The sequence below is a fragment of the Jaculus jaculus genome, chromosome 8, assembly GCF_020740685.1.
Source record: "Jaculus jaculus isolate mJacJac1 chromosome 8, mJacJac1.mat.Y.cur, whole genome shotgun sequence".
In the NCBI taxonomy this organism is placed as follows: Eukaryota; Metazoa; Chordata; class Mammalia; order Rodentia; family Dipodidae; genus Jaculus; species Jaculus jaculus.
The window spans coordinates 130,125,115-130,147,169 of record NC_059109.1 but is presented as its reverse complement, the minus strand read 5'-3'; the positions used below and the strand labels follow the sequence as shown (position 1 = coordinate 130,147,169).

Here is a 22,055-nt window from a genome sequence, read left to right as displayed (position 1 = left end):
GGACCCATGAGCTGAGCTCCCGCCCCCCGGCCGCCGCCATCTTGTGCCCCCTCCCCCTCCCGCGGGCAGCGCTCTGGGGGATTTTGGCGTCTCCTCAGACACAGCTCCCTCTCCCGGTCCCCGCCGCCGAGGAGCGACCGCCGCGCGGCCGCCACCCGCCCGGTGAAGCCGCGGCTCCCACACCCTCGCCTCCCTCCGCCCCTCCTTTGTCTGCACCGCTCGACGCCGCCGCCGCCCGCCCGCCCGCGCGGGCACTGGAGGGAGCCGCTCGCGCCGCCGCCCGCCCGCCGCTCTGCTGCGCCCGCCGCGCCGCCCCCCCTCCCCCGGCCGCAGCCGGAGCCGGAGCGCGACGAGGCCCCGGGCGCGCCCTCACCGTGCCGCCGCCATCCGCCCGCCGCCGCCGCCCGGCCCCCGAGCACGCCGGCCCCGCGCACGCCTGGAGGCCGAGTCAAGGTAAGCCCGCGTCGCGGCCCTGCCCTGCCCGCCGCCGCTCGGGCGCAGCGCATTGTGCTGCTGGCCCGGCCGCCCAGTGCACGCCGCGCGCCGGCGGGACCGCTCCCGGCGCCGCTCCTGCAGCCCGGGCCGCCCCGAGAGCCGCCCAGGCCACTGCCCGCCCGAGCACCGGGGTCCTGCAGCGAGTGGCATCCTCCCCACCCCGCCCCCAATCCGAACCCAGCTTGTGCGTCCCTTCCACTAAATCCCTCCCGCCCCCTCCCCCCAGCAGGCCCCCCACGCACACCCCAAATACCCGGAACGAGCCTTCTGACGGCTCTGCCCACCTTAGCTGGGGGAGGGGGCCGGAGAGCGTGCATGGCCTGGAGGGAAAGTCTGAGCCTCCGGGTGCAGTCCTGTTTCCCAACCCCGTCCCCCAGCGACATACCACCTTCCCTCCTAATCTGAACACACTCGTCCATCACCCTCTTCTTTCTCTCAGTCTTGGCTGCCTGGACAGCCCGATGTCTTAGGAGCGTTCAAGACTCCCAACTTTGCAGTAAGATGGCAGAAAAATGGAAGTCTAGGAGGTTGTGGAAAGATTTGGTAAATGCAATGAATGGGTAGTAGTTCTTTGAGTACCCTCTTATTCACCTCCCCTTTCCTCTGGGCTGCCTGCCTGCTTCCCTCCCCCCCCCCCCAACCTGGATGCCTGACTGCTGGAAAAGGCGCGATTGCTTCTCTTCCTCTGCTGTCCAAGATCGAGCTCTGGAGTCTTTCTTTCTTCTCTAACCTGCTGTACACCCCCAAAGTCTTAATGTCTTGCAGTCACCAGTTCCTCTATACAGTTCTTGCCATAACCCCATTTCACAGACAAAGGCTTAAGAGGGAAAAAGAACCAAACTGTTTCCTGTGTTAGCCATTTTTAATGCTGTCCAGCCCTACATACCCAGTTCCCATCCCTGGTGCCTCTTGGGTCTTGAACCTTCAAAATGAGGGAGGAGCGATCTCTTGGGTAGCTTTGTGCAGTTTCTTTATAAATCTGCATTGTTGCTTCTGGTTTATGGCCATGGAGAAAATACCAGCCCCCACCCAAAATGCACCGCAGCCAAGTCGGCTAAAGGCAATGAGTGTTGGAGTCAGTAGGGGGCGCATTCTCTGCACTGGGTAAGGCTGCAGAGGGGGGAAGGGCCCCAGAGCTAGAACAGGATGTGCTTCACAGCGCCTTCTACAGACCATGGGAAAATGGGCCCAGCAAGACACACTGGCACTCTTAGTTGGTGAGCTGACAGCAACATGGCGAAGGACTGAGTCCAGAACAGTGATTTCGTTTCTTTTGAAACATCCACTCTGCATTTTGGAAGTTTTCTTTCTACTTTTCAAAACTTGACCCTCAGACAATCTGCATTTGTTCTTGATGAATCACCTTGGCATATCCTTAGGTCATGGGTTCCCTTCTCTAGAATTCCTCACCTTAAACTTTGAGTGTGACAACCTCTTTCCAAGGTCTGGTTGTAGACGGGAGTGTTTAAAGCCTGAGATTGACATGTTTGGGGCATTGCTGGTGAGTCCATACCTGTCTAACTCTTTCAGAATTAAAAGTCATTCTTGAAGGATTTTGTGGGGTGTATGAGAGATGGTGTCATGATTTGCAAAGCCTTGTTGGTAAACATCAAGCCCATATTGAGTTCTTCATTGTCAAACTCAACAGAGTTGACTGTAAAACTGTTCCCTTCCAACTTAGCTTTACAGCGATTTGTTAGTAGCCAACCACCTTTGCAAGTGTTGACACCAGTCTTCTGTGAACACCCACTTTCTTAGGGTGCTGATTTCTATAGATTTTACTCCTCTTGTTATTTCCATAGGTGTGAGATGCACAATGCGAAACCTAGGCCCCAGCTTTTGCACCATGATACACAGGGTTGTACTTGTACTGAACTGATAGGTGGCCTAGTGGTTATGCCCTGTACTGCCATTTTGAGGATCTGCACTCCGTTTCCTGCCTTGCTCTTTGGACTACATTGTCAATTCACACCGGTGGGTATCTTCATTTTGGAGGGTGGGCACTGCAGCTCCAGGGAAGCCAGACTTCTTGCACCTTGGTTACCACCAAAATCAGCAGTTCCATAATTTCAGCCTGGCTACATTCCTCAAGGAACCAGTTAGAACTGGTTGCAGTAGTGGGCTCCGAACACTTAAGGAATGGCTTGCAGCTTGTTTAAGAGAAATTTTCAAAGTTACTGACATTGTAATCATATGCATTCCGCACTGTTGTACATGAGCCATACGTAGTTACTGTTACTTGGATGACCAAATGCAAGCTGCTAAGCTTCTAAAAGCCTCAGTTCCCTGATGGGGGTTGGCTCACTGGTGATGAGCTTGCCTAGCTTATGAGGCTCTGGGTTTGTTCAAAGATGATCAGATGAGAGTGTTCCTTTCTTTGTACTTGTCCTTGCTACCAAAGCTGGGTGGTGGTGATGGTTGATACCTGTGGATTTTCACTTGGAGGTGCTGGGTAGATTGATGACACATGAATGGGTGTGTGTATGTGATAGGTAGCTAGCCAGTTAAGCTTAAAGATGAAATTTTCATTGGGTGATTGCTACCATGTAATATTTTGCTGAGTTTGGGGAAGAAGGCATGCATCTTGGTACAGGTAATTTCTCTAGAGACTAATATTCATTTTACAGTTATGAGTAACTACAGGAGCCAACATTGAATATTAAAAGTATTTGTAATTAAAAGTACTATTTAGTAATTTTAGACATGTAATTTTGGCCAGTAATACCATTTTTGATACAGTTTCCTCAGTTTTAAAACGAGTAGTTTGAAGAGTTTCCTGTTCAGATGTATGAGTTGAGGTGTGTGGATGGTGGTTTGTGTTACATTATAAATAAGACACAGTGGTGACAGGTGTCCCTGGTGCTGATAGGAGTTTTCCCCTTACATGAGAAATGTGGGTTTGGGAAAGCATGTCTCTTCAGTGTCAATGCTTCTGCTGGTTGGACACGCACAAAAAGAGGGCTCTGAGGAAGGCTGAGTTGTGCAGTGTATATAGACAAGGATTCTTGGTGTCAATGTCCTCAGTTGAGCTAACATGGGGAAAATGAATTTTCTGTTTAAGTGAACTTTAATCAACATTCCTGGGCTGGAGAGATGTTACTTACTGGTTAAGGTGTTTGTCTATGGAGCCAAAGGACCCCAGTTCGATTCTCCAAGTGCCACATAAGCCACATGCACAAGGGGCATGTGTGTCTGGAGTTCGTTTGCAGTGGCTGGAGGCTGTGGCATGCCCATTCTCTCTTTCTGCTTGCAAATAAATAAGTAAAAAATCCTTTATCTTTACTTTGGTTAGAAATGTTCTAACAAGTCATTGATTTTGCTTAAGTCCCTAAACAGAACTTGGTCAGTCAGGCGGTGCCTCTCTAATGACCGCTTGACATGTAGATCCAAAATTAGCTTTTAAATTCACCCATTATGGTTACACTTGCCTTAAATTTCTTTTTTTCTTACCAGACTCTAAGAAAAGTAGTCAGAGTATTTGTAAACTCTGAAGTGATAACAAATTGTTTCAGCACCCCTTGAAAGTAACCTACTAGGTAGTTGGTTGCTTATATTTGTTTACTAAAGCATTCATAGGCATACCATATAAGAAAATGACTTCCTTGTAATGAATTTTGGGCATAGCTGTTAAAAGTAACTCACAGTTTTGGAGAAATTAAAATATTAATGTAGGACAGGGGAAGTGGTTAAAAACTGGAGAATAAGTTTTTGTTGTTCTGTTTCGTATTTGTTTTGCCTTTTAGACTCATATATGCACAACAGCATAAGTTATAATGACAATGGCAGATGGAGCCCATTAACTGAAGGGTGGGTGTGTCTGTACTTATATACACATAAGAGACTTTTTTGAGTTTTGAGTTGGGAATGATAGTCATATTAGAAATGTAGATTAGGCTAGGCATGGTGGCACACACCTTTAATCCCAGCACTCAGAAGGCAGAGAGGTAGGTGAATTGCTGTGGGTTCAAGTTCTGGGTCAACCTAAGCTAGAGTGAGACCCTACCTGGGTAGGGAGGGCACACGGGTCCTAGTTTGGGCTGGAGACATGGCTTAGCAGTTAAGGCGGTTGTCTGCAAAGCTAAAGGACCCAGGTCTGATTCCAGTACCGACATACAGCCATATGAAAAAGGTGACACAAGTGTCTGGATTTTGTTTGCAGCAGCTAGAGGCACTGACATGCCCGTTCTCTGTCTTTCTAAAATAAATAAAGTAGTTCTTAAAAAGGTAGATTGGGAGCCAGGCGTTGTGGTGCAACGCCTTTAATCCCAGCATTCAGGAGGCAGAGGTAGTAGGATCACCATGAGTTCGAGGCCACCCTGAGATTATAGTGAATTCCAGGTCAGCCTGAGCTAGAGTGAGAACTTAACTTGAAAAAGCAAAAAAAATTTAGATTGGACAAAATATATTGAAGAACGGAATAAAGGATGTCACGGTTTCCATTTTTTAATTTGTTTAGATTTTAAGGAATTAAATATTTTCAAAAGGTGCTAATGACTGTTGTGAGGTAAGTTACTACTTGTTCTACCTAGACTTCCAAAGGACTTTAGAAGAATGTCATAAGAGCCTTTTCTATCTTACAGAAGGTAAAATATTGTGAGTAAGAATTTAATTTTGAGCCAAGCATGGTGGCACATGCCATTAATCCCAGCACTTAGGAAGCAGAGGTAAGAGAACTGCCATGAATTCAAGGCCACCTTGAGACTATATAGTGAATTCCAGGTCAGCCTGGGTAGAGTAAGACCTCGAACTAACAAACAAAAGTTTAACTTTGATTTGCCTGCCTGAGGGTATTACAGGAGGTGAAAGGTTTCTTTTGTGGGAATGATTTAATTGTAAGTAATTGAAAAGCCTGGATATTTTATTAGCATGATATAAACTTGTGTAGTTTTTCTCCCCTGGTTTTGTAAGAGCTTGTAGTATGACTCCGCAGAGCTCTCACTACAGCGTGCGGAAGGGCGTAGTCATCTGCGCTCTGCGTGTGGTGTAGAAGCTAGTGGTGGAAGCTAGTAGGAGCCAGAGCCCCACGCTCACGGACTGAGCTGCGAAGTTCTTCAAGAATGGGGGAAAACCTTGATCTTTAAGACATCTTAGTAAAATAAGCCATGGTGTTTATGGCCATAGTGACTACTGTAATATTTCTGGATTCATTTATGTCAGTTTCTTTGAGAGGCTCTCCTACACTTCCTTGGTGTTCCTGGTCTCTACACTAATTCTAGGACAGTTGCTTGAGCAGTCCTGGAATCTGAGGGAAATGCCAGCGGTGTGTCAGAAATCATAGCTTGGGAAATAAAGTGCAGCGCAAAGAAGCCTTGGGTGTAGTTGACAAAGGAAAGACTGAGCATCTCAGTACTTTGAAGTAGAGAAGTCAAGGCATTACACATGTAGTGAGCCACAGACTGTCTGGACAGGTTCCCAGGTCTGTGCATAGCTGTTTGGCAAATAAGAGCTCAGTCAGGCGATGGCTTCTCATAACTTCTTAGTGCTGTTTTGTGTTTGTGCTTACACCCATCAGTCCATGTGGGCACGCATAGTGGAGAGTATAGGTGTGTGGAGTATGTAGGTGGCAGTGAGTTGAAGTAGCATCTGTCTGATTGGAAGGCCCTGGATATGACCTGAAAAGAAACCTTGCTTTTGGTTCCGTTGCTTCTCCCAGTCTTTCAGTTTCTGGCAGTCTTTTTCCTTCTCTTCTCTGAGCATCTGCTTGTGCTTAGGTCATAGCTGACATTTGTCTTTTTTGAGAGAGGGAGAGAATATTAATGAGAATGAATGGGTGTGTCAGAGCCTTTTGCCACTGCAAAAGAATTCCAGACACATGTGCCACCCTGTGCATCTGGCTTTCCATGGATACTAGGGAATTGAACCTAGGCTAGCAGGCTTTTGCAGGCAAGCACCTTTAACCACTGAGCCACCTCCCCAGCCTGCATTTCTTTCTTTCTGTACCCTCTGTGCTCTGATAGCCTGTAGAGCCTGTGCTTCCCTTGAAAATCTGTAAGGCTGTCTTTCTAGTGAGAGCTGGTGACTTGAGAGACTAACCTTTGGTGCGTGACTAAAGAAACTTCTGTCTAGTGCCAAGAGAGGCTTCAACTCCACTGTTGTTGTTGAGGTAGAGTCTCACCCTAAGTCAGACCTGTAATTCACTGCGTAGTCTCAGGCTGGCCCAGAGCTCACAGCAGTACTCCTACTAGGATTCTGCCTCCCTGATTGCTGGGACTAAGGGCTGCTCTTTTTGGATATATTGAGCTGGGGCCAGGGAATACTCACTTCTGAATGAAGATGGCTTATACTTAAAAACAGCAAGAAAAATGTAAGTAAAACTTCCCTGCTGCAAAAATACTTTTGAAAAGCTACCTTTGGAGCTAGGGATGTGATTTGGTTGGTAGAGTGCTTACTTACCTGGGTTCCATTCTGAGCACTGCATACACCTGGTGTAGTGGCACATCTTTTGATCCCTGCACTGGGGAGATAGAGGCAGGAAGTTGGAGATCAGGGCTGGACAGATAGCTCAGCAGTTAAGGCACTTGCCAGTAAAGCCTTATGATCTGAGTTCAATTCCCCAGTACCCACATAAAGCCATGTGAACATAGTGGCACATGTACCTGGAGTTTGTTTGCAGAGGTTAGAGGCCCTGGCGCACCCATTCTCTCTCTATCTCTGCCTGTTGTGGTGGTACACACCTTTAATTCCACCTCTCAGGACACCAAGGTAGGAGGATTGCTGTGAGTTCAAGGCCAGTCTGAGACTACATAGTGAAGGAATTCCAGATCATCTGCCTTTATGTGGGCACTGGGGAGTTAAACCCAGCTCAGTAGGCTTTGCAGGCAAGTGTCTTAACTGCTAAGCTGTCTCTCCAGCTCCTAAAAACATGTTTGTTTTGCTTTTTTTTTTTTTTTTTTTTTTTAAGCCAGGTATAATGGTGTGTACCTTTAATCTCAGTTCTTGGGAGGCAGAGGTAAGAGGATTGCTGTGAATTTAAGGCCACAGTGAGACTACATAGTAAATTCCAAGTCAGCCTGGGGTAGAGTGAAACCCTACCTCGAAAAACCCAAAAAATTCACTTTTGGTTAAGTCTGATGGGAAATGGCTTTGAAAACTAGCTTGATAACATGGTTTAGAGAAATTAATCCAATTAAGAATGGTGGAAAAAATTGCATTTCTTACTGCTGTGGGAAAGTTATTTCTGAGTAGCTTTGGTAGAGCAGGATAAATTAGAGGATGAAATAATATCAAACATCATTTAGATGCAAGGATGTGGCAGCCTGTAAGGATCATGAGTGGACATGTTTGCTTGACCTCACAGGCCCACATGATGATTTCCTTTTTCATGTTTATCTGAAACTAGCCTGTTCACCTGACTGATGACAGTGTCTTGAGCTCTAACACAGGCAGCAGACAGTCCCTACCTTGCACAATACCTAATTAAAATGGAGTGAATTAGAACATGCCCCCATCTTGCCTTCTTCCTAAATCTAGATACATCTGTCTAGATACATTTGTCTTCAGTGTCTTTTCTTGTCAAGTATTTAGGCACCATGTCCATTTTCAAATACAATTTCATGTGAACCTTGAAGTTAGAAGGTTAGAGTGAGTGCGCTGCTGGAACAAACACACAACCAGAAGCAGCTTATGGGAAGAAAGAGCTTATTTCCAGCTCACAGTTTCAAGGGAAAGTTGCACCCCAGAGAGAAAGCATAACAGGAGTAAGAAGCTGTCTCACATCATGTGTCAGCAGGAAGCAGCAAGAGTGAGCTCACTGGTAACACCCAGTAGGGCTCCACCTCCAGAGGGGAAACATGTCATATCCAAACTACCACATTTTAAGTTTTATTTATTTAAAAGGGCACAGAGAGCACATGCCTCTAATCCCATCACTCAGGAAGCAGAGGTAGGATCACTGAGTTCAAGGCCACCCTGAGACAGCAGTGGATTCCAGGTCAGCCTGGGCTAGAGTGAGATCCCACCTTGAAAACCAGAAAGATACATAAATAAAAGAGTAGTGAGAGAACATGGGTGTGCCAGGGACTTTTGCTACTGCAAACAAACTCCAGACTTACTTGCCATTTTGTGCATCTGGCTTTACATGGGTATTGGAGAATTGAACCCAGGCAGCAGACTGCAGGTACCTTTAACTAAACACTGAGCTGTCTCCCCAGCCCCAAACCACCTTGTTCCTCAGGCACCCCCCCCCCCCAATCCTTATACATATCTTTCTTCTTAGGACAGCCTGGAAAACATAGGTATTAGAAGTACCACAATACGCAGCAACAATAGCATTATAGACATTACAGTCTTTTTGTCTGAAAGGTTCTTACAAAGAATGACCGACCTGGGAGTGGTGGTGCATGCCTTTAATCCCAGCACTGGAGGAGGCAGAGAGAGGTAGGAAGATCTGCCATGAGTTCAAGGCCAGCCTGAGACTACATAGTGATTCCAGGTCAGCCTGAGGTAGTGTGAGACCCTACCTCGAAAAACCAAAAAATAGATAAATAAAAGCACCCAGGAGGCTGAAGCATGAGGATCATAAGTTCCAAGCTGGCCTGGACTATATCCCCCAAAAAGAAAAAACAACAAAATTATTAGTAACACATGTCCTTTTTGGTTTTTCCTTAAATGAAAAACTGGCTGAACTTGGTGGCTTACTTCTGTGATCCCAGCATTCAGAAAGCTGAGGCCAGAAGGATTGTGATTTCAGGGCCAGTCTGCTACATAAGACCATGCCACCAAAAAAAAAAAAAGAAAAAAAGAGTAGAAGCCGGGCATGGTGACGCAAGTCTTTAATCCTAGCACTCAGGAGGCAGAGGCAGGAGGATTGCCGTGAATTCAAGGCCACCCTGAGATGACAGAGTTAATTCCAGGTCAGCCTGGACCAGAGTGAGACCCTACCTCGAAAAACCAAAAAATAAAAATAAAAAAAAGAGATGCCCCAAAAGTTAATAATAATGTATATGCTCACTTGAATAATTCACCTCTATATGTTTAAATTATTGCCCCTAAAATGCTACTCTGTGCATACATGTACGTACAAATCACACTGTAGTGTATACAGAAATGCGCTAGTTCTTGGGAAGTTTTGTACAAGGTGATGAGTGTTTCGGTGATTATTCCAGTACCTACTGTGGTTTAAGGAAATAATAATGACTGTCTTGTACAGCAACTTATGTCATCTTGTTTGGTCCTGACACTTGAACCTGTGTGTCTAAGTATGTGGCAGAGCACAGGTTTAAACCCAGGTCTGTCCAGCTCTGGAGTAGATTCTCAACCACTTCATTTTAACATCTTTCTATCAAATAACAGTATCATTGTCCTGGGTCAGCTCATCTCTTTGAGATTAAAAATACAGTTTTAGCTGGGCATGGTGGCACACGCCTTTAATCCCAGCACTCAGGAGGCAGAGGCATGAGGAGCGCATTGAGTTCAAGGCCACCCTGAGACTACGTAGTGAACTCCAGGTCAGCCTGGGCTAGAATGAGACCCTACCTCAAAAAAAAAAAAAAAATACAGTTTTAGGGCTGGGGAGATGGCTTAGTGATTAAAAAGCCAAAACACCTAGGTTCGATTTCCTCATAACCCACTTAAGCCAGAGGTACAAAGTGGCTCATGTGTCTGGAGTTTGTTTGCAGTGGCTGGAGGCCCTGGCACACCCATTCATTTTCTCTGTCTCTCTCTCTCTCTTTCTCTCTCTCTCTGTGTATGTGTGTGTGTCTGTCTCCATCCTTCTCTCTCAGATAAATAATTTTTTTAAAGGTTTCTGTGTTCAAATCAGTATGTTTTTGTTGATGAAAACAGTAGTCCTATCACTCCTTGGAGTAGAAATATAGCTCAGTGGTAGAGTGCTTGCTTAGCTTTTCCATCATTTTGCATCATTGCAAAGCAGCCTTTCCAACTCAAGTCTCTGTAGTAGTTAGAAAACTCTGTCCAGTCTCTGGCACCAAGACAAGGTGTGCTTTGTGCTTTTCTGTGCTGCCATGCAAATGCCCAGACTAAGTTAGTGGCCTGTTGCCTCAGCTGTCCGCTGACAATGAGCTCTTCCTCTTCCGAAGATGTTTGTAATCTGACATACTACCTCTTGGATTGTAAATATAAATGTGTATGGGTGTCATTTCTGTTAAGACATAGGGTTCCCTGTAGCCCAGGGTATGGCCTTGAACTCACCCAGGTCCTCCTCCTCTGCCTTCCCAGTGCTGGGATTAAAGGCCTACTCACCACACCCGGCCTACTAGCCCTCTTTCAGTGGGCTTGTTAGTCTTGAATGGGACATTTCTGTTTTATTAAGGTGGGGTCTCTTTCACCCAGGCAGGCCTCAAACTGCCGTCCTACCTCAGCATAGGAATAAAGGTGTGAGCCACCACACCCTACTGACATCTTGTATTTTAAGGGCTCTCTCTAGTCCTCAGTTGTAATCAGGAAAATTAATATGAAAAATGATAGGTTGTGATGGTAATGTACAAGTATGAGCATTTAAAATAAAAGCTTTTAGGTCACCCTGTGATTGTAATTTTGATGTTGGTAATGTGGTGAACCAAACTGCTTGTTTACCATTAGTTGTTACTACTAAGCTGTACCAACATGGAAGAAAGTTTTCTTTCCTTTGGAAAGAAGCTGAGAATGATTAAGATTAGGGAAGTCCTCTGAAGATCTTTTCTGTAGTGCCTCATGCTCAGATTTTCAAAACATACTTCAATACTTCTCATTGAAGTAACCACAGCTATAATAAGTCTAGTCCTTAAGGCGGAGTAAATTAAAAACACTGCTGCTAAAAGTGATACAGTAAGTACACTCCTTGAAGCAGAGCCTGAAAAGCTAACTTTCCACTATGATAATTTGTTTCTTAATGTTTGGGGGCTACCCAGATTCTTTTTAATGAACCATAAAATTCATTAGCAGTATACAAAATGGTCTGGAAATTTGCAGGCATCTTCACAGTTCTGTTCTATCCAGGAGCTTGGTTCTACAGGATCTGTCCCAATCCCGGAAACCTCAACAGATGTGAAATAGTCATTGTTTTGCTAACCCTTTAAACTCCCCTATGGGATGTGGTGGCACACACCTTTAATCCCACCACTCAGATTTCTGTGAGTTCAAGGTCAGTCTAGTCTAGAGTGAAGACCATACTTGGGGGAATTGCAAATGTTCAAACAAGATTAGTTCTCTTGCATGAATAGTTGAGGGTAATCTTGAACTTTCTGCCTCCATCTACCAAGTGATGGGATTACTAGCAAGTACCAACATACACACTCTTCCCACCCCCACCTCACTCCCCATTGTTTTAAAAAAAAAAACAGGACTAAGTTGGAGCTCTATGACTGCATATGAGAGGTCTTGGATTCAAGTCTCCAACACTTCAATAGGTAAAGCTAATGTACATAAAAATCCAAGTGGAAGCTAGGCAGAGTGGGCATACCTTTAATCCCAGCACTCTGTATGTAAATAGGCTGATGTGGGAGACTCTGAACAATTTCCAGGTTAGTTTGGGCCTAGAGTGCATCTTTTCATTTTAAGGATGCAAGAAGGAGAGTGGGGTCCAAGAGAGATGAGCTAGGAATTTAGCTAATAGAGTGGTCATTTAGCAGACTTGGTAAGTTTGTACAAGACCCTGGCTTCACTCCCTGGTACACTCTCCCCTTCCCCCCCCCCAAAAAAAAAATGTACTAGAGCATATATTCCTTTTCTTGACCTTAATATTCCATTAGCTGAAAATACTGCATTTTGTCCACCACTTGATAGCAATGTGTTTCTACTTTGAAGTTGGGATATTATGGATAATGGTGTGCCTGTGTGGAATATTCACATGCAGGTTTGTTCTCCCAATTTATTTGAAACAAAGGGAACTTTAGGAGAAGAATCCTCTGGGTAGTTGACAACAAGCTAGCCTCCCATTAACAGCTCCAACCACAAAGGAGAAAAGCATGAATTCAAAGCCTCCACCTTTCCCAAGCAACGTTGAGAAGAACACATTGAAGGCTATCACCAATGGACAGATGTGGCAGCATACATCTGTAATCTCAGCCCTTCGAAGATGCATCCAGGTGGATCAGGGAGGTTGAGGTCACTCTTGGCTGCTGGAGAGACACTTTTTTTCAAAAATCTGGGGGTGGCTTGTAACTGTGTGGTGGTGCCCTGTATGCACAAAGCCCGGAGTTACATCCTCGGTGCTGCAGTAAACAAAAGCTGTCCTGGCAGGCGCGCACCTTTAATCCCAGCAGAGGTAGGATCACCGTGAGTTCAAGGCCAGCCTGCAACTACATAGTGAATTCCAGGCTAGCCTGGACTAGAGTGAGACCCTATCTGGGTGGGGGGGGGGGGCCTGTCCTGTTAAAGCTACCACTGTTTTTCATTTTGAAGTATTCAAGTGTTAGGATTTAGATGAAAACGTCATGGGGTATCCTCAGATGAGTTCTTGTTTCCATTCTTAACTGCTTGTGATGGGCTTCTGCTGACCTTAGATGTAATCCCTGTGACCACTTTGTGCTGGTTTGGCTCTGTGGGACCATTTCAGTATTAAGTACTGAAGTTGGGGCATTTTGAGGTGGCTGGATGTGGCCTGCTGCCATTCCTTCAGGAGTGCAGGGTGAGTCTGTGGGTTTCAGTGGTTTTATTCTGTTGCTTTTTCCTAACAGATTTATGTTAATGGAGATGACACAATCTTGTGTCTTCCCTTAGGCAGAATGCTGTGGCCCTGCCATTGAGAGTTACTGAAAAAGACCAGACTTGTTTGCTTGTTTCCTGGACAAGAGTTTCACTATAGCCCAGACTGACCTTGAACTCAGCAATCCTACCTCAGGCTACTGAGTGCTGGGATTGTGAGTATACATCAACATGCCCTATTTGAAAAGACCAGATTTACAAGTGCCTCTGCCTTGCATATGCACATCTGTCCTTTGCACCACCAATAGAAATAGATAGGGTTTTTTGTTTTGTTTTTTTTACCAGTTGAATCATCTTATCTGAAAACAAGGAATGGTTTTTTAGTTTAATGTATTTATTTATTTCAGGCAACCAGGCTGGCCTCAAATTCAAAATCCTCCTGCTTCTGTTTTCCAAATGCTGCTATTATAACATGTACTGCCACACCGAGGAGTCCATGGGTTTTGTTGATTGTGGTAGTTAGTTGATGTTAATTGGGTGTGGCATGAATGCCACCAGCGCACATGCACATTTCAGGAGCATTAATTTAAATATTATCCAAAGAGCAAAACTGTCTCCTGCATCTGTCACATTAAGGGTAACCATGCAGTGCCAACCAGAGATCATCAGGAAGAGGAGAAAAGAACTGAACAGAGTTGGGAGGAAAGGGGAAGTGTCTTGAACTTGAAAGGCTGTGGTAGGACTAGGAAATTAGACTTGAGGAGTAGAACTGAATGCCTTGGGCAGGTAACAGAGTTTGAAAAGTAAACGTGTCAAGTTCTCCAATGGTGGTCTGTGGTCCCTTGCTGTGAGCAATACTGCATGCCAAGGGAAAAGGAAGGTCTTGCAGCATGGTTATCGATCACTGTTTATCGAAAGTGATAAAAAAATTCTTGAAATGTTTTATGTAGGGTGCTATATTTAAATATATATCATTTTGCCTTGCATAAATGTAGTCTTCCTACTCATGAGAAAAGAGGACAGCTTTAAGAAAATGAGTCACTGATAGGACTAAAAATATAAAGGGATGTGTATATATGCAATTTTATATAGGAAGTTAGTAGATTAATTGCGTAAATTTTTTTTTCAAGGTAGAGTCTCACACTAGCCCAAGCAGACCTGGAACTTACTCTGTAGTTCCATTCTGGGATTGAAGGTGTGTGCCACCATGCCCAGTTATGCTGAGGGAACAACAGAAGTCTATGTAGGTAAAACAAATTAGTAACATCTCTTGCCTACTTTATTCTTGGCATCAACAATGTAATTGGTGCTTATTATTCAGACTTCACTTTCATGACAAGTGTGTCTTCATTAGCTAAAGTAGTTTTACTTTCTAGTCCTTCTGACTTTTTTTTTTCAAGGTACGTTCTCACTCTAGCTCAGGGTGGCCTTGAACTCATGGCGATCCTCCTACCTCTGCCTCCCGAGTGCTGCAAAGGTTAAAGGTGTGAATCACCACACCCGGCATAGTCCTCCTGACTTTCTAAAAAGCCCCTTTTTTTTAAACACTTGGGTTACTATACGTTTTCTGGTAAGATTAAGAAAAGAGGGCTAGACATTTCCATATAGATGGCTGGAGAGATGGTTCAGTGGTTTAGGTATTTGCCTGAAACCCAGGGTTTGATTCCCTAATGCCTATGTAAAGCCAAATTATTTGCAGCAGCTGGAGGCCCTTCCATGCCCAACTTGTGTCTGTGTCTGTCTGTGTCCCCCACCCCCCTTGCAAATAAATAAAAATATTTTAAAAATTGCTGGGCGTGGTGGCACTCGCCTTTAATCCCAGCACTCGAGAGGCAGAGGTAGTAGGATCACCATGAGTTCGAGGCCAGCCTGAGACTACATGGTGAATTCCAGGTCAGCCTGGACCAGAGAGACACCCTACCTCGAATAACCAAAAAGAAAATTTTTTTAATAAAAAAAATTTATATAGATATACACTAGGAGATCTAAATAAATGCCAGACACTTTGTGCCACTTTTAAAAATCTTTTTGTTGTTGTTTATTTTTATTCGTTTATTTATTTGAGAGAGGCAGAGAGAGAGAGTGAATGGGTGCCTCAGAGCCTCCAGCCACTGCCACCAAACTCCAGATGCATGCATCCCCTTATGCATCTGGCTTACTGGGTACTGGGGAATCCAGCCTCAAACCGGGATCCTTAGGCTTCACAGGCAAACACTTAACTGCTAAGCCACCTCTCCAGCCCTTGTGCTACTTTTTTAAACACACTTATTGTTCATTTGCAAGTCAGGGCCTCTTGCTATTGTAGATGAGCTTCAGTTGCATGTGACACTTGTTCATTTGGCTTTATATGGGTACTGGGGAAACGAACCCCGAGTGTCAGGCTTTTCAAGCAAGTACTTTTTAACCACTGAACGTCTCTCCGGCACCATGTTTTTTGTGTGTTTCCCTTTACATAAGAGTTTTGGGAAATCACACCCAGCCAGCAGGCTTTGCAGGCAAGCACCTTTATCTACTAAGCCATCCTAGCCCTTGACTTTTATCTTAATGTACAATTTTATCTACTAGTCCAGAACATTTTGCCCATTGGGTAGTCAGAATTAGAGTTTTGTGGTGGTTGTGATTGAAAGGAAAGGTATGGGGCATTAATTAGCACTGCCACATCTTGAATATCTCCCCTACTTAAGCTTACAAGAGGGATGAGCTGCAAAGAAATAGAAATACATGATACATGCCTTTAATCCCAGCACTTTGGGAGGTAGGAGGATTGCTGTGAGATCAAGGCCAACCTAAAACTGCGTAATGAATTCCAGGTCAGCCTGGGCTAGAGTAAGACCTTATCTCAAAAAACCAAAAGAAATACAGATACTGAAACCTTTTCTACAGTTGGTTTAATTTAAATGTTAAGACTTCATGAACCCTTAAAGAAATTGGTGTAGGCGCTGGAGAAATGGCTTAGTGGTTAAGGTGCTTGCCTGCAAAGCCAAAGGACCCAGGTTCGACTCGCCAGGACCCATGTAAGCCAGGTGCGCACAAGGGGGTACACGCATCTGGAGTTCCTTTGCAGTGGCTGGAAGGCCCAGGCACGCCCATTCCCCCCCCCCAAAATAAGAATAAAATATTTCAACAAAAGAAATAGGTGTATTATATTTAGTACCTTTGATATAGCTCCTCGGATACTCAGGGAAGACCATGATTTATCTGTCTCCACTTTGCAAATGCTAGGATTATAGACCTGTGCTAACTAAATTATTATAGCAAGGTACTACATTTCCATGGAATGGTGCTGCTTCCTCTGTTTGTTTCCTAATCTGTTCACCACAGAGGCATCACAAGTTGTGTTCCCAAGGGAGATAGGGGCATCATGGACAACAGAAAAGTGGCTGGTTCGTGAGAGTGTATCTGCAGTACCTCATGTTGTTAGAGAGCTTCCAGTGTGACTGTCTAGTAAGTATCAAGGGCCTAGATTACTTACATATTCATTGGGGTTATTATAAGAAATGAAATTGTTTCAGCTGGTTGTGGTACAGTTTATAATATATATGTACTTGGGAAGCAGAGGAATGGGGGTCACCACAAGTTCAGGGTCAGCCTGCTCTACATAGCAAATTCTAAGTCAGCTAGTGCTACATAGCCAGACCCTCTTCCCCATCTCAAAAATGAAAGCTGGACATGGTGGCACACGCCTTTAATCCCAGCACTTGTGAGGCAGAGGTAGGAGGATCACCATGAGTTTGATGCAACCCTGAGATTACATAGTGAGTTCCAGGTCAGCCTTGGCTAGCATGAGACCCTACCTATGGGAGGTGTGGGAAAAAAGCTGAATGAACTGTGTGGAACCACTGATTTAGATTTTGTAGCTAACATTAGGTGTTACCAAGGGGGGAAAAAATAACCATTTTATATAGTTCTTGGTGCATTAGAGGTTTTTTGGTGAAAACCAGAGATTATTATTTCCTCCTATAAATAATATACTAGCTGTCACTCTGGTTGGTATGTGTTCAAAGATTGACTCCCAAATGCAGCATGGGAATTAAAGATTTCCAGAGTTGGTGGAAAATGGAACTATCATTTACTGCCGTACTTCTGAATGTTAAGTCCGCATCCTACATATCCTAACTGAAAGTTTGGGGCTGACGAGATGGCTCAGCATTAATAGCTGTTGCTCGCAAGGACTGTTGGCATAGGTTCAGTTTACCAACCACACCCATAAAATGTAAGACCCAAAAAAGTGGTGTAAGCATCTAGTGATATGTTTGTATGGTCAAAGACCCTCTTTCTCCCACACACCTTCACCAACAAAAAGAAATATTGGGGGGGGGGTTGTTCTTTTTTTATTGTTTTCTTTTTGAGGCAGTGTCTTGCTGTAGCCCATCCTGGCCTGGAACTCACAGGTCCTCCTACTTCAGCCTCCCAGCAGCTGGTAGTAAAGGCAGAACCACCACACTTGACTTAACAAAAAATGGGACAGGGTGCTTTTTGTTTTGGGATTTGTTGTTCCAAGTAGGGTCTCACTGTAGCCCAAGCTATCCTAGAACTCTAGTCCTGGGCTATAGGCTGTCTTCAAACTCACAGTAAGCGCCTCGCGTTTGAGGCCAGCAAGACTACATAGGGATTTCTAGGTCATCTCGGGCTACAGCAAGACCCTAACTTCAGAAGACCAAATTAAATAAATAAATTGCTTTATTAAAAGTTTGGGAAGCCGGGTGCAGTGGCCCACGCCTTTAATCCCAGCACTCAGGAGGCAGAGGTAGGAGGATCACCGTGAGTTCAAGACCACCCTGAGAATAGAGAGTGGATTCCAGGTCAGCCTGAGCTAGAGTGAGACCGTACCACAAAAAAAAAAAAGAAAGAAAAAGAAAAAGTTTGGGCCAGGGTGGTGTACATATTTAATCCCAGCACTTGGAAGGCAGATACAGAAGGATTGCTGTGAGTTTGAGACCAGTGGGGAGACTACATAATGCATTCTAGGTCAAACTGGACTACTTACACTGTATCCCTACTTTGAAAGAAAAAAAAAAGTTGGGAAACAACAAATAAGAGTGCATATTAAGGGCTGGAGAGTTAGCCTAGCTCTTGTTAAGGATTTTGCCTGTGAAAACTAATGACCCAGGTTCAGTTCCACAGTACCCACATAAGCTAGATGTACAAGGAGTTTGTTTGCAGTGGCTGGAGGCCCTGCTGCACCCATTCTCCCTCCCTCTTTCACAAATAAATAAAATTAAATTTTAAAAAAGCATGCATATTAGCCAGGCGTGGTGGCACATACCTGAGTTCAAGGCCACCCTGAGACTACATAGTGAATTCCAGATCGACCTGGGTTAGAATGAGACGGTACCTTGGAAAAGGAGGAGAGGAAAGTTTAACATTAGATATGGATTTATTTTACTTGGGGAGAGGAGGGTGTATTTGTTTTGAAGCCCTGAGGATCAAATCCAGGGTCTTACTCATGTAAAATAAATGCTCTGTCACTTAGCTGCAAACCCCCTGCCTGGTGGTGTTTGTTTTTTTGTTGTTGTTGTTGTTTGTTTGTTTGTCTTGTTTTACTTTGATGCATATTACTAAACGCTTCTCTGCTTCTAAAAAGGAAACTCGGTGTTGCCATCCTGGCCTGGTAGCTTTGCAGGGAAACTGCCATGGCCAAGCCCACTGACTTGAACTACTAAATTGGCAGTTACTGTTGAGCTCTCCATCTTCCTGACCCAGAAAACTGGAGCATAGCCTCTGAATGAATCCAGGACTTGAGGCAAAGTGCTTCATAGTTATGGTGACTAATTTCTCTGTTCCGGATTTGTCCTCCTGGGGCTTCGTTGTCCTGTGTGATACTTGGTGTGAAAGGGTGTTTGCTCTTGCTATCCGGAAAGGAGAGCAAATCAGAAATACATTATTAGTTAAATGTATCTGTAGGCCTGGGGGCCTCAGTGGATCTGAGATTTTCATTCCTCTTTACTCCTGCTTTCTAATAAAACATCCTTGTAAGAATTTGGCATGAATTAGTGAAACTAATGAAATCGGGGCTGAGATATCTTTTAGGGCCAGGCATGGTGACACACACCTATAATTCCAGCACTTGGGAGGCAGAGGTAGAAGGAACACTGTGAGTTCAAGGCTAGCCTGAGACTACAGAGTGAAAAAATAAATGAATAATCAGTCATTCTTGTGAAATTGTTATAGTATAAAGCTGTTTTTCAAAAAATGTATTATCATTATTGGGTTTTGGGGGGCCCCAGGGTTTCAAGGTAGGGTCTCTCTCTAGCCCAGGCTGACCTGGAATTCACTCTGTAGTCTCAGGCTGGCCTCGAACTCACAGTGATCCTCCTACCTCTGCCTCCTGAGAGTGCTGGGACTAAAGGTGTGTCCCGCCACAACCAGCTGATTACTTAATTTTTTTTTAATATTTTATTTTTATTTATTTATTTGACAGAGAAAAAATGGGTGCACCAGAGCCTCCAGCCACTGCAAACAACTCCAGATGCATGCACCCCTTGTGCATCTGGCTTACATGGGTCCTGGGAAATTGCACCTGGGTCCTTTGGCTTTGCAGGCAAATGCCTTAACCACTAAGCCATCCCTCCAGCCCTGGTTATTTTTTTGTTTGTGTGTGTACGTGCACCACGAACTCTTGCTGCTGCAAACAAAAGCCTGACCACTTTTACATGAGTAGCTGGGAAGTAGAGCTTTGGCTGGCAGGCTTTGCAAACAAGCACCTTCAACTCTGCTGAGCATCTCCTCAATTCCAGTAGTTATTTTCACATAAAGTATTCCCATTTTCCTTCTGGGATTTTTGAGATGAGATCTTGATATAGCCTAGGCTGACCTGTTACTTCCTCTTCTGTACCCCACTTCCCATGGGTCTACCCACTGAGCTTGCCCAGGCGTCCAAGAAAGAGGAAGTGAGGGGCTGGAGAGATGGCTTAGCGGTTAAGCGCTCGCCTGTGAAGCTTAAGGACCCCGGTTCGAGGCTCGGTTCCCCAGGTCCCACGTTAGCCAGATGCACAAGGGGGCGCACGCGTCTGGAGTTCGTTTGCAGAGGCTGGAAGCCCTGGCGCGCCCATTCTCTCTCTCTCCCTCTATCTGTCTTTCTCTCTGTGTCTGTCGCTCTCAAATAAATAAATAAATAAAAAATATTTAAAAAAAAAAAAAAAAGAAAGAGGAAGTGAGGACTGAGGAAAGTGCTGTGTTTATAGCATCTTTTCTCTCCTCCTCTTTCCATCATATGGTAGCAGGTCTCTACTCTTTGCCAGTATCCTTGACAACCATGGACACATAGCCAACTCTACTGATCAGTGTCTATAGAGATGAAACCCTCTTACTGGTCACCTTGACTTACATACATTGTCTGCAGTGGAGGAAAGGCCTCCAGACTCCATAGCAAGCACATCACTTGTGGCAGGGCTGGTCTGCAAAGGAGGCTGGATAGACAAGCAGCAGTGTCTGAACTCAACTACCTGAGGGTCCTACTGTGTGTGTTCCAGGTGCTAAGCTTGAGAAGTGTTACGTTGTTGAAGAAGATTGTCTTACCACTCACTATCCCAGCACCAAAGTGTAAGGTGCCCTGCAGATGGCTAGTATATACTGAATGCAGTGCCATTGAATTGATTATTTTTATGCCACGTGCTGAGAGGCTAAAATCAAGATTTGCTGAAAGGAGACTTTCCTTGGGATTTAGAGTGGCGATTGAAATAGGGATGACCTTGTAAAAACAGCAAGGGCTGGGGAGGTGGCTCAGCTGTTACAGCAGTTGCCGGCCTGGATTCAGTTACCCAGTACCCATGTAAAGACTGGCATACGTGTCTGGAGTTTGCTTGTGGCAGCAAGAGGCCCTAGTGCAACCATATTCATTCTTACTCTCTCTCAAATAAATAAATGAAGTAAGCCAGGCTTGGTGGCACACGCTTAGTGTCATTACTCCCAGCAGTCACACTGGGAGACTGAGATAGGATCACCTAAATTCACCTAAGCTTGAGGCCAGCCTGAGGCTACAGTGTAAGTTACAAGTCAAACCAAGTTTATGGTGAGACTCTGCCTCTAAAATAAAATAGAATAAAAAATTTTAATTGATGGGGAAGCCAGGCCTGGTGGTACATGCCTTTAATTCCAGCAATTGGTATGCAGAGGTAGGAGGCAATTGCTGTGAGTTTGAAGCCAGCCTGGACTAGAGTGAAACCTTACCTTGCTGGGAGGCTAGGGGGAGATTAAGTGGGGTGATGTCTCAGTAAAGCCAGATGCAGAGCGACACATGCACCTGGAGTTCATTTGCAATGTCAAGAGGCCTTAATGTGCCGATTACCCCTTCTCATCCTTGCAAATAAATATCGAGAGAGAGAGAGAGAGAGAGAGAGAGAGAGAGAAAAGAGCACACCCAGCAAGATAACCAAGAAAGAGGCCAAAGAGGGATTTAGTAACTAACAGGCGGCTAAGTCTGGGGAAATTGAGACCATCTCTAAGAGCTTTTTTTTTTTTTAATGAGAGAGAGAGAGAGAGAGAGAGAATGTTGACACATCAGGGCCTCCAGCCGCTGCAATCGAACTCCAGACGCATGCATCACCATCTGTGTCTGGCTTATGTGGGATCTGGAGTGTTGAACATAGGTCCTTAGGCTTCACAGGTAAGCACAGCACCTTAACTCCTAAGACATCTCTCCAGCCCTAAGACTTTTTGTTAATTTTTAAAAAATATTTTGTTTTTACTTATTTATTTGTGAGAGAGAAAGGCAGATGAGAGAGAATGGGTATACCATGGCCTTCAGCCACTGCAAACCCCAGATGCATGCGTCACTGTGTGCACCTGCTCTGTGTGGGTCCTGGGGAATTCCATCTGGGTCCTTAGGCTTTGTAGACAAGTGCCTTAACCACTAAGCAATCTCTCCAGCCCCCTAAGACCTTTTTTTTGACTTTGCTATAAATCACCTTCTTCCCTTGTCACTGTTTCACTTTTAGCTCTCTGCTTTCAGAAGTGAGGGCAGGGCTGGAGAAATGGCT

General features: G+C 44.9%; 1 protein-coding gene across 2 annotated transcripts in view; it reads left to right on the top strand.

Moving 5' to 3' along the window:
- The first annotated feature begins 390 nt into the window (after positions 1-390).
- Positions 391-22,055, top strand: part of LOC101600662 (activity dependent neuroprotector homeobox) — a 32,142-nt gene continuing 10,477 nt past the window's right edge. The window contains exons 1-2 of one of the 2 annotated variants that reach the window (XM_045156479.1): positions 391-453; positions 2,298-2,469. The gene's annotated coding sequence lies outside the window, so the exon portion shown is untranslated. The remainder of the gene's footprint in view (positions 454-2,297; positions 2,470-22,055) is intronic. The other variant, XM_045156480.1, reaches the window with a different exon arrangement.